This window comes from Gouania willdenowi, chromosome 6 (assembly GCF_900634775.1).
Source record: "Gouania willdenowi chromosome 6, fGouWil2.1, whole genome shotgun sequence".
Lineage (NCBI taxonomy): Eukaryota > Metazoa > Chordata > Actinopteri > Blenniiformes > Gobiesocidae > Gouania > Gouania willdenowi.
In genome coordinates, this window is record NC_041049.1 from 32,466,958 (window position 1) to 32,481,829 (window position 14,872).

At 38.6% G+C, this 14,872-nt stretch overlaps 1 protein-coding gene and 1 long non-coding RNA gene across 2 annotated transcripts in view; one reads left to right on the top strand and one right to left on the bottom strand.

The window, feature by feature from the left end:
- Positions 1–14,536, top strand: part of LOC114465493 (uncharacterized) — a 40,548-nt gene extending 26,012 nt beyond the window's left edge. The window contains exon 4 of the long non-coding RNA XR_003674308.1: positions 13,097–14,536. This is a non-coding gene — a long non-coding RNA (uncharacterized LOC114465493). The remainder of the gene's footprint in view (positions 1–13,096) is intronic.
- The window catches only part of kcnq1.2 (potassium voltage-gated channel, KQT-like subfamily, member 1.2), a 323,859-nt gene that overhangs the window by 308,462 nt on the left and 525 nt on the right, over positions 1–14,872 (bottom strand). The window lies entirely within an intron of this gene.

A 14,872-nucleotide genomic window follows, 5' to 3' on the forward strand; every position in this document is an offset into this window, starting at 1 on the left:
TCAGGCAGTTTTTAAGAATAGAATACATAATACCCACTGATTTCATCCAGCTCGAGCAGTAGTTCTTAAACCTTATGAACTGTGATTTCTTCACCTCGAACTGAGTTATGTGTTAATGTATTTTCCATCTCCATGCAGCTTTAGGAAGTGTTCATTTACAGTAGTTCTGCTAGCTAGACTGGAATTGATCAACTTGGCATTGCAAATCACTCTGGTTAAGAACCACTGTGCTAGAGCAATATTCAGCAGTGTTGGCTTGCAAAGAAGAGTAACTGGTTTGAATCTAGTCCCGGGCATGTTCAAATTGTCTATATTATGTCTCAGGCCATTTTCATCACTGAGTTGGTGCTGGGAGACTGTCTGATTGCAAGAATGTGCTACACCTGGGCTGAACTGATTGGTTGCTTTAGTTTTGTAAAGTTCTGTAATCCCTAACTTAATCATGTCCACACAAAACCACACACTGCCCAGATGTATAATTACAGGCAGCTGTTATAGCTCCTATAGAATGAAATACTAAAAATATATGAATAACATATTTTCTCCACATACATAATTACATGTGTAAATAAAATTAATTTTGAATGTTTCTCAATGTATACATTATCCCAAAAGTGGCTCCCACTAGATTTCAGCCCTGCTCCTCCAGTGCTTCAGCGCTGTTCTCTGACCACGAGACCACTATTTCCTTGAAAAGCTCAAGCGTGTATTGTCATTTTTGTCACTTCAGAAAGATGGACATTTCAAAACGCTTGCATTAGGAAGAAGTCACTGAATATGCATGTGCAACTTGGACATGGAGATTTTTTCATAAATAATAGTGCTGAATGATACAAAGAGCACAATGAGAAACATTAAACTAATCTCTCATTTTATGCGTGTGTAACATCAGCGTCAACTCTCCTGAGTTGAGTTCTTGCGGTATTTTGGCGCCATATCGCGAGAACTTATAGGTTGCGGTGTTGCCTACCATTCGATTTAAACATGAGCTACCCAGAACCTGGATTTGAAAATGAATCTCTTCTGATCTACTCTATCAGTGCGGTAGGAGACTTCACAGCCCATGCCCCAATTACACACATAAACTAGACTATGTTATGGGAGATCTACAGCCCACACTATAATAAGAACATTTGACTTCTGGATTTGAAGGTGGTCACCCGCTCTCACTTCTCCTAGACCCTAGGTTCCCAAAGTGGGGTATGGGTACCCCCAGGGGTACGCAAATTGTCTTAGGTGGTAAGTGAATAAAAATGAAAAACAGTGTGACAACATTGGAAAGTAGAATAGACCCGCAGTCAGGAGCCTCTATTCATTGCCACAGATTACACATTGGCCTCTGTAAGACTACCCTCTAGTGGTGACAGAAAAACAATTTGATGAAAAAACGGCAAATCTGACACTAGCCAAATGTACTTGATGCCCTTTGCTACCATTTTCAGGGTTCTCGCCAGCACTGTTGAGCGTAGGGGCCCCAACGTTGTAATTTTGCTCTCCTCCGGAGTGATGGCACCCCCTACACTGTTTTTTTCTTACCGTTGTATTAGACTAGTTGTTGCACCCTTGGACACAAAAGGGACTTTCAGATGTGCATGGGTTGTTTAAACTCTCTTTTTAATCTGCATAACCGAGAAACGCATACATCAGCCGCCCCGTCAATTTACTACAGGCAATCTGCTCTGATTCTTCCATCTTTACCCGAGGACCCTGCCGCCACTTAGCTGCCCCCGATACTGCCTGTCTGCATCCTTTGCATAATTACCGTCCAATATAAGCAGTGTGCTTCATAACTCATAACCAATCATTCCACATGAAACATCTAAAACATGCTAGATAGTGGCCCTTGAGGATCAGGATTGGGGACCCCTGCTTTACAGTGTCTGTGAGTATTTATTAGTGGAGGACCTATACCAAGGCTAGAAAAAACAAAAAAAAAAAAAAAACCTTTAGCTTTACTTCACTAAATTTAAAAAAAATTCTGCACCGGTGGAACTTGCTTGTGTGCCACGCGATCCCCCTATGCTGTGAAAAATTCCCGGTGAAAACTCTGCAGGTACTTGTGTGAAAGTGGATTTTCAGCTTTGACAAACATGAAAACAAAATAGAGAACAAGACTTTGTGTGGAGAAAGATTTAAGACTCAGACTCAAATTCATCCAAACATTGCAGAGTTCTGTGCATCCTCTCAAACACCTTTCTCATTAAAGTTGTAGAGAGTTGTATTTCACAGTTTCAGGGTGAGGAATATGTTGTATTACTGCTTTATGTTCAAGAAACAAATGTTTGGGAGATCTATTTTTCCAAACAAAATGATTGTTTCTCAGTGAAAATGCCAGTAGGCTAATTCATAAAATAAAGCAAACAAGTGATAATTATGAATATGTTGTTTTCTTGTGTGCTTACAGATTATTATTTTTGAAATATAAAACAGGATAGGTAAAATTCAGAGACAAATTTTACTGTATGGCTATATTGTATATTTTCATGGTCATGACCAAATAATGTACACTTCACTCATGGTTACACTAAACACTGTATAATATATTTCACTTGCATATACTTGTTTTTGTCTTGTGTGATCAATATACTGGTCCTCAACCTCGGGCTGGGGGTAAATGATTATTTTTAAAACAATTATTCGGGCGATTATTTTATTGAAAAGTCGACTATTCTAATGACTAACTAGACAATTAATCTAATGATTATTTTTCTGCTGCACAATTAATAAAAACCATAAAATCTCAAATAAATACCAAAAAAATCTTAGTAAATTACTTTTGTTATACAACGGTTTTCCAAAGTCAATCATCTTCTGCTTAACACAAAATAAAAGCAGTGTTATACAAAATGAAAGGTCAGTGTTATGCGTTAGTTGACATTCATTGGCTAACTAACTTTCGTGTAGTGAATCATGATACTAAGCTGGAAAACTTCAGTCTGATATTGTGCTTCACTCGGAAACGACCACAGCATAATTGAGCTAACGCAAATCATGAATTGGCAAGTGAAACGTTGAACAGATACGTCTAATGTCACTACAATCTGCTTGCTACCATAGCTAGCAGCTCTACATTTTGGTGGTGCTTGTGGCTCGATAGCTGTGTTCTGTTAGCTGTAAGTTAGCCACCGTTAACATTCATGCCAGCATTATATGCTATTTCTAGCTAACGTAAACTAAACACAGCTGTTTAGCCACCAGCTACTAACTGTAACCAAACACAAGCACAGTTAGCTAGCAGCACTGAAGTGCGCAGAGCTCAAGCTCACGTTGCACAATACAATACATAGACAGTATTTATTGCCACACAGCAATGCTGGTGGTATTTTTATTTCACAATACACTACTAACGTTACACAAACGTTGGCGATAGCTAGGCCTGGGCCGATGACAGATTTTGCTGCTGTCAATTTTTTTTAAACCATGCAAGTACACCCTTTCAAATGTAATCAACTTGTGTTTCTCATTAGTATTTTTTACTATTGTAATTGGAATGTCAAGAACTTTTAAATATTTGAAACAAAAAAAACAAACAATTAAAATAAAATGGAGTCTCAGTCTCTGTTAGCAAAAAAACTGCACTTTAATAAATAACACAAACAAAAACAATAAAATAGACCCTGTCTCTGTTAAGATGGGAAAAACACACAACCAAAGCAATAAATGAAATAGTTTATCAAGTCTCGATCAAAAAACTAAATTGCACTTGCAATACATATTAAACATTGAGGCACAGAGGTATATAGTTGGACATTCCTTAACAGGTAACACTTCCAATCGTTTGTAAACAAACATGCTAGCAGCCCCGCCTCCTCCTGTTTCATTCTGTTCTGTTTTCATTCAGTCTTAAACCAAACAGAATGAACTAAATAGTTTCTAGTTTACTCCGTTCATTCTGCTATGGAACAAACATGCAGGTGCTGAGGGTGAACCTCCTTGTCATCCTGCCTGCTTGGAGGTGAAAGACGAGGAAAACTAAATACTTAGACTTAGCTTGGTTGCTAGCCCCGCTCGGCATCCCCGCTTCTACTTCCGATCACACTGCTTACGTCTCCTCCGCTGGCGGACACGGCGGGTCAGAGTATCCTGCTGCTTCATAGGCTGCTGGATGTAGCCGGTTTAGCAATCCAAAGCTACGTAGTAAGTCCAGAGTTGCCGCATCTACCGGACTATAATGGTTTGATTTACCTAAACCAAAGATGAACTTTTCAGAGCTTCTGATTCTAGCCCATGATTATGACACTTTTTCAATTGCATCTATACTAACCTCCTATCTCTCAAAAATCTTCAAACGCTCTCTCTCTTTCTCCCTCTAAACTTTATAAACTATATCTTAACTATCAAAACGCTATCCAGACTCTAGTAACCCAAATATAAAAACTATATCCTAACTGCGTGCACGTCTGAACGTCAAAACTGCAGTCTCTGGGGTCACCAGAAATTTGGTGATATGAAGCCACTGTCCCGAAAAGGTTGGGAACCACTGCTATAACCTTTTTAGGTCCTAAAAAGCAAGAGACCCTCTGTGTCAATACAAACATAACGCTTCACCAGCTAGGAAAAAGCCTTTTCGTATATTTTTATGTAAACGCTGAAATGATAGATACATGTCTCTTACTTTAAACTGCCATTGATGTGCTGTTTATTTGTGTGTTTAAAGAAAAAGGTGAGTTGCGTTTTACTGATTGTTTCATTGTAGTCTGCAGAAATGTATGCACAAGTCCCAAATTTATTTAAAGTGGAACTTGATAAAACCAACAAGGCCATTTAGGTGACTTACGTACTTCAAGTATGGATAATAACAAATGAGGCAGCGATTCAGCCCAAAGGTCCTTCACTCTGACACAGCAGAGAGACGTTGGCATTGGACAACACTGGGTCACTCGCAGCCATTAGCCAACCTCATTTAGCTGGGGCCAAAACCTCTGCGATCTGATTAAAATAAAACAGCTGGGGCTTTAGTCGGCATTACTGACTCCAGATCCACCCAGCAGGGAGGCACAGCAGCACACTCGCCCTACCCCTCTCCATCAGTAGAGACACAGAGGCAACACTGGCTTAGGAAACATTATCTAAACACAGAGGGACAGGGACAACCTGGTCAGCCAAAGCACTGCGCCAGCACCATCTTCACTCCTAATTAAGTGACTTAAACACATTAGGCACACACAAAATGCTTTAAAAATAAAAGCTGAAGACTTGAACATTGGCACGATGAATGGTAAAGAATCCACAGATAGCTAGTTTAGTGTGTATATGTGTATCTTCAGTTTTTTATTGTTTTTCTACATTTGCATATGCATATATTCTTTTTTTATTGTTTTGATTGTGCAATTTCCTTTCTTGCAACATGTTTTCCCTCTTTCTATCTGTACTGTGTGGAGAGTTGGAACAGATCTCAGACATTTATGAAGGAAGTCTGACAACTGTGTGGGCTTTCATAGAGACCCCCAAAGATCCGCTCTTTTTTGTTTGCATCGGTAATGGAAAGATTAAATGTAATGCATGGTTATTTTCAGTTTTAGAAAGAGTTCCTAAATGTAGCTACACTTGTTTTAGAGCCTAATGCTGTGAGATTAAAAATATATATCGTAGTGCGATATAAAAACGTCGACCGTACAATATACCCTCTATCATTTATATAGCAAATTTAATGTGTGTAGTTTTGGTCCCACTCTTGCTAAAATATCACGAAGCAGGCTAATCTAGTCACAGCAACGCTGCTACTTTGCAGTAGCATGTTTACTTTACCCAGAGATACTAGTTTACTGCACCGTTAGAGGTCCAAGCGGGTCCCGGTCCACGTGACAGAAGTAGGTCCACCTTGAGCCACCATCAGCTACTGAAGCAGCCACTGTCTTGATGAGCTACGTCAGATACCAGCCGATTCTAATTCTACATCAGGGTTCTCTCCAGAATTTTTCACAGTGTAGGGGGATTGTGTGGCGCACGAGTGAGTGCCACCGGTGCGTTAAGTTTTGAAATGTATAGCTCTTTGATGGCCAAATTTAGTGGTGCTGCACGATTTTGACTAAAAACCTAATTGAGATTTTTTGGACCAATATTCCGATTCGATTTGTGATTTTTATGTTTAATGCTTTTAAATGCAGAGACTGATAAAATGATGAGTGAAGGAAGTCAAACAACTGTCAAACAACTTATTCTTGCTCAAATTGCCCCACATTAGAACAAAAAACATTAATCAACTTTCAAAAAAATTTGATTTTATGTGGACAGCGCCCTCTTCTGGAAGAATCACAGAGCGTCTGTCTAAACACTTTAGGATCTGCTTCATGGAAACTCAGACCTTTTATCTGTTCCAGCTGAACCTGAGATTACAAGGCTCCACCATTCTGATTGGTGAACATCACTCAAACACCAGAGACAGAAGAAAAAAAACTCTACCTCCCTTGAGGTAACGTTATTGCAGTAGTCAAAACCTCGATTGCAATTCGATATTGATAAACGTTGCAGCCCTCGCTAGTAGAGTAAAGCTAAAGTTACTTTAAAGCCAAAATTTGTTTGTTATTACAAAGGGTTGGATAATATAAGTTTATCATTCCTCCTACTCCTGTTCAAACATGTATCAAACCATTTACTCTCACTTTGCTTTGTTTGATTTTTTTCAAATTACTATTTTTATCATTATCATTTACATTGTGGTAAAAACACTGCTACTGTGTTCATGTTCAAAATAAAATAAAATTAAATCAAATCAATTGGTGAAGGGTCATGATGAATGTGTAGTTACTCATGCCTGGTATATGTCCTCTATGATAAATACTCACAGACACTGTATAGACAAGAAATAACATTTTATATACATATATTATACCAGCAGAAATATTGCGATGTTGTGGACATGAGGTGAGAGAGATGAGGATGATATAGTTTGGGCATGGATGTAAGAGAGAAAACTGAGGGTAAAGGATGCTTAAGGTGAAGCTGCCAGGCAAGGCAAATGTATTTGTATAGCACATTTCATACACAAAATCATTTAATGTGCTTTATACAATTAAAAAGTGCAACAGAAAGCATTAAAACAGCGAAAAAAAACCATTAAAACACAGTTTGAAATCACTAATAAGAACAATAAATCAACTAAAAAAATCTTTAAAATATCCCTTTGTCACACACAGAAATGAAAAAGAGTTGTTCACATCACATGAAGAGAAGAGAAAGATTAGTGAGGGCAGTTGGAGCTGTGAAGGAGACCCAGGAGGTCGCAGGAGACAAAAGTGCACTGGAAGAAACTAATTCCAATAAGGAAAATGCCAAAAGAAGTAAAAGATTGAAAGATTAAAGACTGTTACCTATTTCAAAAACAGCCAAATGGGTAACTCCAACTATGATTACGGCAAATCTTCAGCACTAATGGAAGAGCGAAGGATAAACATGACATGAAACCTATCCAACTTTTTAGCAGTGTATCTGTGGGTCCTGAGTTGAAACCAGATTCTGTGGCTGGTGCAGCTATTGATCAATCTAATCTAATCTATTTCAATAAAATGATTTTGTAAAACAAAATGTAAAAATGGGCAAAAACATGCCCTCAACCTATCCTGGAAATATCTGTTACTGTCTGAACCATGACAAAATATCTAAAGAACAAGCTGTATACAAACAGATAGTATATAAAAATACAGACCCATATATAAACGGTATGAATACTGAACTGCAGTCTAAACATATTTGACAGGCCTTCCAAAGCCAACAACGAAGGAGCTTAGAGTGGATTACACCACACCAGCCAGCAACTACAAACACAGTTATCTCATCCTAACATACTTATCATTTCATTCACTGAACACCACTGAATGTAGGGTAAAATCTCTCCACAGGCTCAAGCAGGAAAGGAGCAGAGAATACACCAGGCAAACTGATTCAGCAGCATTAATCATATACTGAAACTTTCAAGAGATCCAACATTGTCATCAGTTTTTCAATAAAGAGCACATGGGGGTCTGTGCTATGAAGCTGGATAAATATATCTGGGATATCTCTCTATTAGCGGGCTTCACTTAACCAAACATTCTCAATCTCAAAGCAGATGTACTACGAAGCTGGTTATCAACACAAAAATGTTAACCAAGTGATTCTAAATGTAACCCAGCTGTTGATAAAACTCGCCTGAAGAAGTAAAAAAGGCTTGAATAGTGTCATTGTTGCATTTAACCATCTTCAGATTAGAAAAATTCCTGCTGTATTGCATTGAGCGTAATCTACATCACATTATGAAAAGAAGAGCCATACTTTTGAGTGCTTTCTATCAGCCATACTTGCTTTGTTGATTGAATCCATGGCTACTGACGTTATACACTCTTGTGTGTGCAATGCTGTGTTGATGTTCGGCATGGAAATTACCTACTCGTCCACTCCCTCACAAATGGAGGTGACATGACTGTCAAAGGAAAGGTGGGGGTCAACTTTAACTCCCAGGTTTGTGACAGAGGGAGAGAGGGGAATGGTGTGTCCAGAAAATAAAACAGAGGTGATTGGGGAGGAGCAGAGTTGGTGAGAGGTTCCAGTTTGAATGGCTTCTGTTTTTGAGCCATTTAGCTGCAGGAAGTTTTGACTCATCCACGCCCCTATCTCCTCCAGGCAGGAGCTGAGGTGGGCAGCCGGGGCAGAGGGAGAGCAGGGGGGAGTGATTTTAAAATATAGTTGTGTGTCGTCAGCATAGCAATGGAAATTAATTCCATGCCTGCTTACGAGACGACCCAGGGGGAGCATGTAAATGGTGAAGAGGGTTGGACCGAGTGCGGAGCCCTGGGGACCACACAGGTGACAGTGTGGTGTCTAGATTTTGCATCTCTACTGCTACGCACTCGGCTCTGTCAGTGAGGTAGGAGTGAAACCATTGAAGGGAAGTGTCAGAGAGACCTGTGTAGTGCTGGAGTCGGTGCAGGAGGATATGGTGGTCTACAAAGTCAAATGCTCTCTGTTGAAAACTAAAGAGGACTTGGTTTCGTTGCTGTGTTATTTTCTTGGAGCTTTTTGAATAACTGCTTGGTCATTACAAGCCCTAAAACTTTGTCAGTCAACAAAAGTTCAACTAACAAAAGAGCTGCTGAGAGATTAGAGAGAAAAATTTCCTATACTCTTCTACTCCCTCACAGTCACAAGGATGCGTTTACATACCAAAACATGGTACCATGGTACCTGATTATTTTGTGAATCTGTACTCAGTAGTACCGAGGGAATGCGGTCAATCCATTCGGCATCCTAGTTATTGTTTCAACATTTTTTTTTTCAATTACACTTTTTTTAACCAGGTTAAAATTGTAAATTAAATTCCAATTTCCTTTTTAAGAGAGAGCTGGCAAAGCAACAAAGTTTCAACAGCACAATCCCTTCAAAATAATTACACCCAGAAAAGGATGTATTGTACATAGGAAAATAATGACTGTTCAATAAAGCATTGAAGTCCCCAATAGCAACAAAATAATCTGGCTTGGATTCTAACCAATGCCATACTGTGATGTAACAATTATCATCCTTCCACCAGAAACTATACATGTACAATGCATATGTTCTTCCAGGTCTGTGGTTCCCAAACCTTTTCTGTTGCAAGTACAGGTTCTACAACAGTAATATTAAAGTTCTATGAAGTGCAAAGATAAAAATATGTTTCATCACATTAATTGGACACCCTTCATTAACCAGTCATCTTTCGGACCCCAATAATCCTTGGATTAGTAGTTCCTTAAGGACATGGAACGAAGTAATTAAGAGATACCAACTAAGAACTAGAGCTGAAATTTTTAGATGGTTTGCATATGATCCAGCCTTTACAGTAAATTTGACTTCAGGTTTAGAAATTGGTGTAATTATGGTCTTACTGCAAATTGTACACTCCTAGATCAGAGTACAGTCTTAAGCTTCCAGGACCTCAAGGACAATTTTAATTTACATCAACAAGATCATTTTAGATATCTACAAATTCGAGATTTTATTCACAAGAAGTTCCTAAAAGACAATGACTTAACAGGAACAGAAATCTTAGAGATATTCTTAAAAGCCTATAAAGACAGACCTTATCAAAAAGTAATATCTAAATTATATTTGGCTATTCAAAATTTAAAACCACATCATACCTGGACATTAAAATAAAGTGGGAAGCAGAGGGCAGTATCACAATAACACTAGAAGAGTGGGACAGAATCTGTAGACAGCAATGGTCAATGACGAGTTCTCCCACCTGGAGAGAATTCAGTTGGAAGAACATGACTCGCTTTTTTTGCACTCCAGCACAGACAATTAAATATTCCAATCAGACTGCCTGCTGGAGATTGTGTGGAGAGACTGTGGCAAATCACTTTCATATTTTCTGGAACTGTCCCTCTGTGGGTCCATTTTGGCAAAGTGTTCACGGGGTCGTGGAGGCAGTTTTTAAGAGAACTTTTCTTTTTGATTTTAAAATGATGTACCTATGTGATTTAGAACATATCAACTGTGCCAAGAGTGATAAATACCTGTTAAGGGTGTTGTTAGTGGCATGTAAGAAGACCTTGACTAGAAAATGGCTTAAGAAAGATGCACCAATCATAAATGAGTGGATTGATTTGGTCTACAATATATACACAATGGAAAGAATCACATTTAAACTATGAAATCAATTTGACATATTTGTGGAGAGCTGGTCAAGATGGCTTATCCACGTGTCAACTTTCAGACCTGACTTTATATAACATTAAGTAATCCTTAAAAGTATAGTTTCAGACCTGACCAAAAATTGGTGTGTAAAAACAGAGGTTATTAGCCAATATTTTAAATCCTTTAAATTGAGAATTTCAATCCTTTTGATTGGTGCTGTTTAATACTGTTGTATGTATGTATATATGCATACATGCATATATGTATATATGTATATAATTTTATTTTATTTTGATTATTTTGTTTTTATTTTTATTTTTTACCTTCTCCACATAAATGGGGGCTCAACATGCAAAATTGTGTGTATGTATGTGGTTGTGACGTGAGATGGGTTCTCCCCTTGCCTTGTTGTTCTTGTTGCCCTTAATGGTTTTGTTTCTAAAATTAAACCCAATAAAAAATTAATCTAAAAAAAATAATAAAATAAATAAATATATATATACACCCTAGGGGGGCGTGCCTCCCGATTTGGGAACCACTGTTCCAGGTAATGTGCAGCACTAAAGGGGGTAGATTAATGTATTGTCTGTTCTTCATCTTTCTAAGTATTTCCATTCTCACATAATTTGCTGGTATAACTGGTTGTGACCTGTACAGTTTATTTCATCCAGATGATAATCTCCTGTAAGCAGATACCCAACAGGAGGTTTCCTCTCTGCCCACTCCACATGGATGGAGGGAAAGCCTGCATGCTGAGGATTCACTGTCATAACTCTATAATCTGCACAGAAATAAAAACACAGTGCAGAGACTAGACAACATCTGGCTGTATTTTCACAAGGATAACCAACAGACCACACATGATTTCCGTAAAGTGGTGAAGTACTAAAACTGCTGCAAACTATAATAATTTATAAAAAAAATGTGTGGTCGTAAAGAAACATAGACAGAATAAACATTAGTAAAAGATCAGATTTTCACTCATGGTGTTTGTTTCCACAATAACAAGGTTATAAACAGGAATCCTGAGGTTAATTTCAATACCTTTTTAATAAAAAATTTAAGACTTCATCGCCACTTTAAGCTGTTGTTAGCAACACACCTTTAACAGTTGTAGTTTGCAACTTGACAGAAATGAAGTAAGCTGAGAAGGAATAAAATTCTAAAGAATAAATTAAACTGAAGGAAGGTTGATTGACAATCCCCTCAGGTCACAAGTAACAACAGTTATTCAAAACAAGAACTTATTACAACATAATCAAAATTTAGGACATGTGCCTGAGATTGTGTGATTTGCTTTCAATCACCTCCTGTGTCCATCAGCTCTTTGAGCTTTTCTTTGTGCCTTTGGCGCAAGGTGTTGGACTTGGTGATAAATTGGCCCATTAATGCCCATTGATGCTACGCTAATCCTTTTGTTACAAAGTGTGCAATAGGCTTCCCGGTTCTTATTCCCGACTGGCTTTATCCAATCTTTGAATTCGGACATCTTGAGCCAGGAGTCATAGAACTTGCACTTTCCCATTATTGTTTTCTTCTCATCTGTTTTTGTGCTGGAACATTCACTGTCACGTGACGTGGCACCCGCGCGAGGCGATCTACCTCCGAGTACGCAACCGAGTCAAAGCTTGAATACAATAATATTTAATACCTCATAAATCACGTTTAAGACTTTTCTTATACTTTTTAAAGGCCTTAATTTTCCCACAATTGATTTTATCAACTTTTAATAATAACTCCGCGGACACCCTGTGTTAAGTTAAGTTCCAAGTCAACGGCCCTACCTACTACTCTGGCAGTAGTTCTGTGTGTTGTGCTTTGTTTGCAAGAAAGTTTTTTACCTGTAAATAAGGTTTACAGGCTTGGACTTCACTAATAATAAAGAGGGGATGTTAAACGTGTTCTGTCCCTATGATTTAACCTTTTTTAATGCCCACTTTTTCAAAAAAGGTAAAAAAAAACAAAAAAAACATCAAAGTCCTTTCAAAATGTAAAACATTTAATATTTTGAGTGGATGGACACTCAACGTCAAAAGTCCAGCCCAGTCTTATGGGATTCATAGAACTGTTGTAATAAAGTAGTCTCTCTTTTGGTATGTGTGTGCCAATTTTTAAGTTAATGTATTTGAAAGGCTACAAAAAGTAACTTGAATTTGATAACATGTGATCAACACATGCTAATTACTCATTTCTTGCCACACATAAAACATGCATATTTACAGTAACTGTCGCATTGGTGGTTAAATGAATCTGTTCCCACACAATTAAAATCTCTATTTTCTTCTAGAATAGTGTTTTATTGGTTTAGTTATCTTACCAGTGATTTAAAACTGATGGTCTGTAGATGTTGCAGGAGGTGAAATAGGAAGGTGCTAAGTCATTGTACAATGTGATTTATTTTAGGTTAACGAATTGTTACATCTTGATTTTATTTGTCATTTATTATTAATAGCCTGTGTAAAAATAATAATATTTATTTCAATAGTTTTTTTTAAATCTATAGGGAGCCATTGCAAAGAGCCACATTAGGCCCCAGAACCACAGGTTGCAGACCCCTGCACTGGGAGAACCACAGCTGAACATCTGGCCTGGCATCATAGTCCATCAGTTCTGGTCCCTTCATGCTGATTCTGATGAGCGTGAACGTTCTATCACACGTTCTTCCTTTTCACTGCTGCCCTCAATGTGAGCGCGCACTCATTGAAGAGCTTGTTATGTCTGGCTTTGTTCACGGACCACGTTCACTCCAAAGGAGCACATTGGTGTTTATACTCTGTGCATTCACCGTTGCATTACCCGCAGCCAAGTTGCGTGAGCGTGCACCGTCTCCTCACCTGCAGCACTGCAGTCAAACCAGCCTCCACTCAGAAATCCTCGGTCAACCTAGCTGCCAGCCAATTTGCAGTGCCTGTTTATAGACGGTTTTACGTTGGAGAAAAAGAAAGACAAGTACACTCTGTGGGACGTGACGAAGCGCTCAGCCACTCCGTATAAAATAACGTCACACAATACGAACTTGCACGGATGCAACCAGATACATTTTTCACTCGCACACATTGAAAATATACTCGCATATGTGACCATTTTGGTCGCAGTCTCGAGTCCTGGTTTGGGGACATGGCAGCGCGTGTAGTGTCCATGTCGGACCCCGATTCACAGGAGGAAGACACAACAGGACGAGGAAGTTTCCACCTTTTGGATTTTCACTTGCACTCACACAGATGCGATCAGATGAAATTTTTACTTGCACGCACTGAAAAAATAGTCGCACATGCGACCAGTTTAGTCGCAGTCTCGAGCCCTGTCTATGTTGTAAGTTTACACACTGGTTGAACATCATAGCATAAAACTTGCCTGTTTCCACCTGAAACAGAAACCCAACAAGCGTCATGTTTCATGCATGAGCTTGGTGATTTGTCAACAACATGGATAAGCAGAGAATACCTGATTCTAAGGGGCCAAAGGTGTTGTTGGACACATCACACTGACCTGCTTCTGTCAGGAAACGAGATTAGACGGACAGAATGCCACAGACACCTTTGTTACTGGGAACAAGAACCCAATACTGGTGGGTCGGGCACTAGACTTAATTAACCAGTGGCTGTAGCTCAAAAATGAAACCTGTTGTGCCAAAAATTATAATCATTTGGATTCATTCCTCTTGTTATGGCAAAACTTATAATAATTTTTTTTAAGCTTAATTTCAAGTGTTCAATGTGTATGTGATATTCTGCCTTAAGCATATTTTTCTCTTGTGTGATTTCTCCTTATCTATGGCCTTCAACCCTCTATGAGTCTTGGAAAACAATGAGCACATCTGTGTTTGGTGTTTTTGCTTCCTTCATGGTTCCGTTTCACTTGCGTCTTAAGAATGGTCCACCGGTAACTTCTCTTGCGACGTTTGGGAATGATGTTAATTAACGCATTAATGCAGTTTCACAGACAGCCCTATCTTTCTTCTGTTCCAGGCATAACACATACTCTTTGTTCAGAATGTCTTATATACTGATGCGTAAAACTTTCTGTTTCACACACTGCGGACAGCAATGCTTGCAAAGCTCTCCGTGCTGACTGTGTCTTGAGCTCAATAAACTACTCTTAATCCACAGAAGACCAATTATTCCAAAGCAGTAGTCACAACATTCCACAACCAACCTCATGTCAAAAACAGAGTAAATAAACCAGTGTTAGTTCATGGATGCAACACTTTCTCCTGCAAATTTCTGTTCATCATTTAATCTTTCATCTCACACATTGACCTGAACATGTACATTTTGAC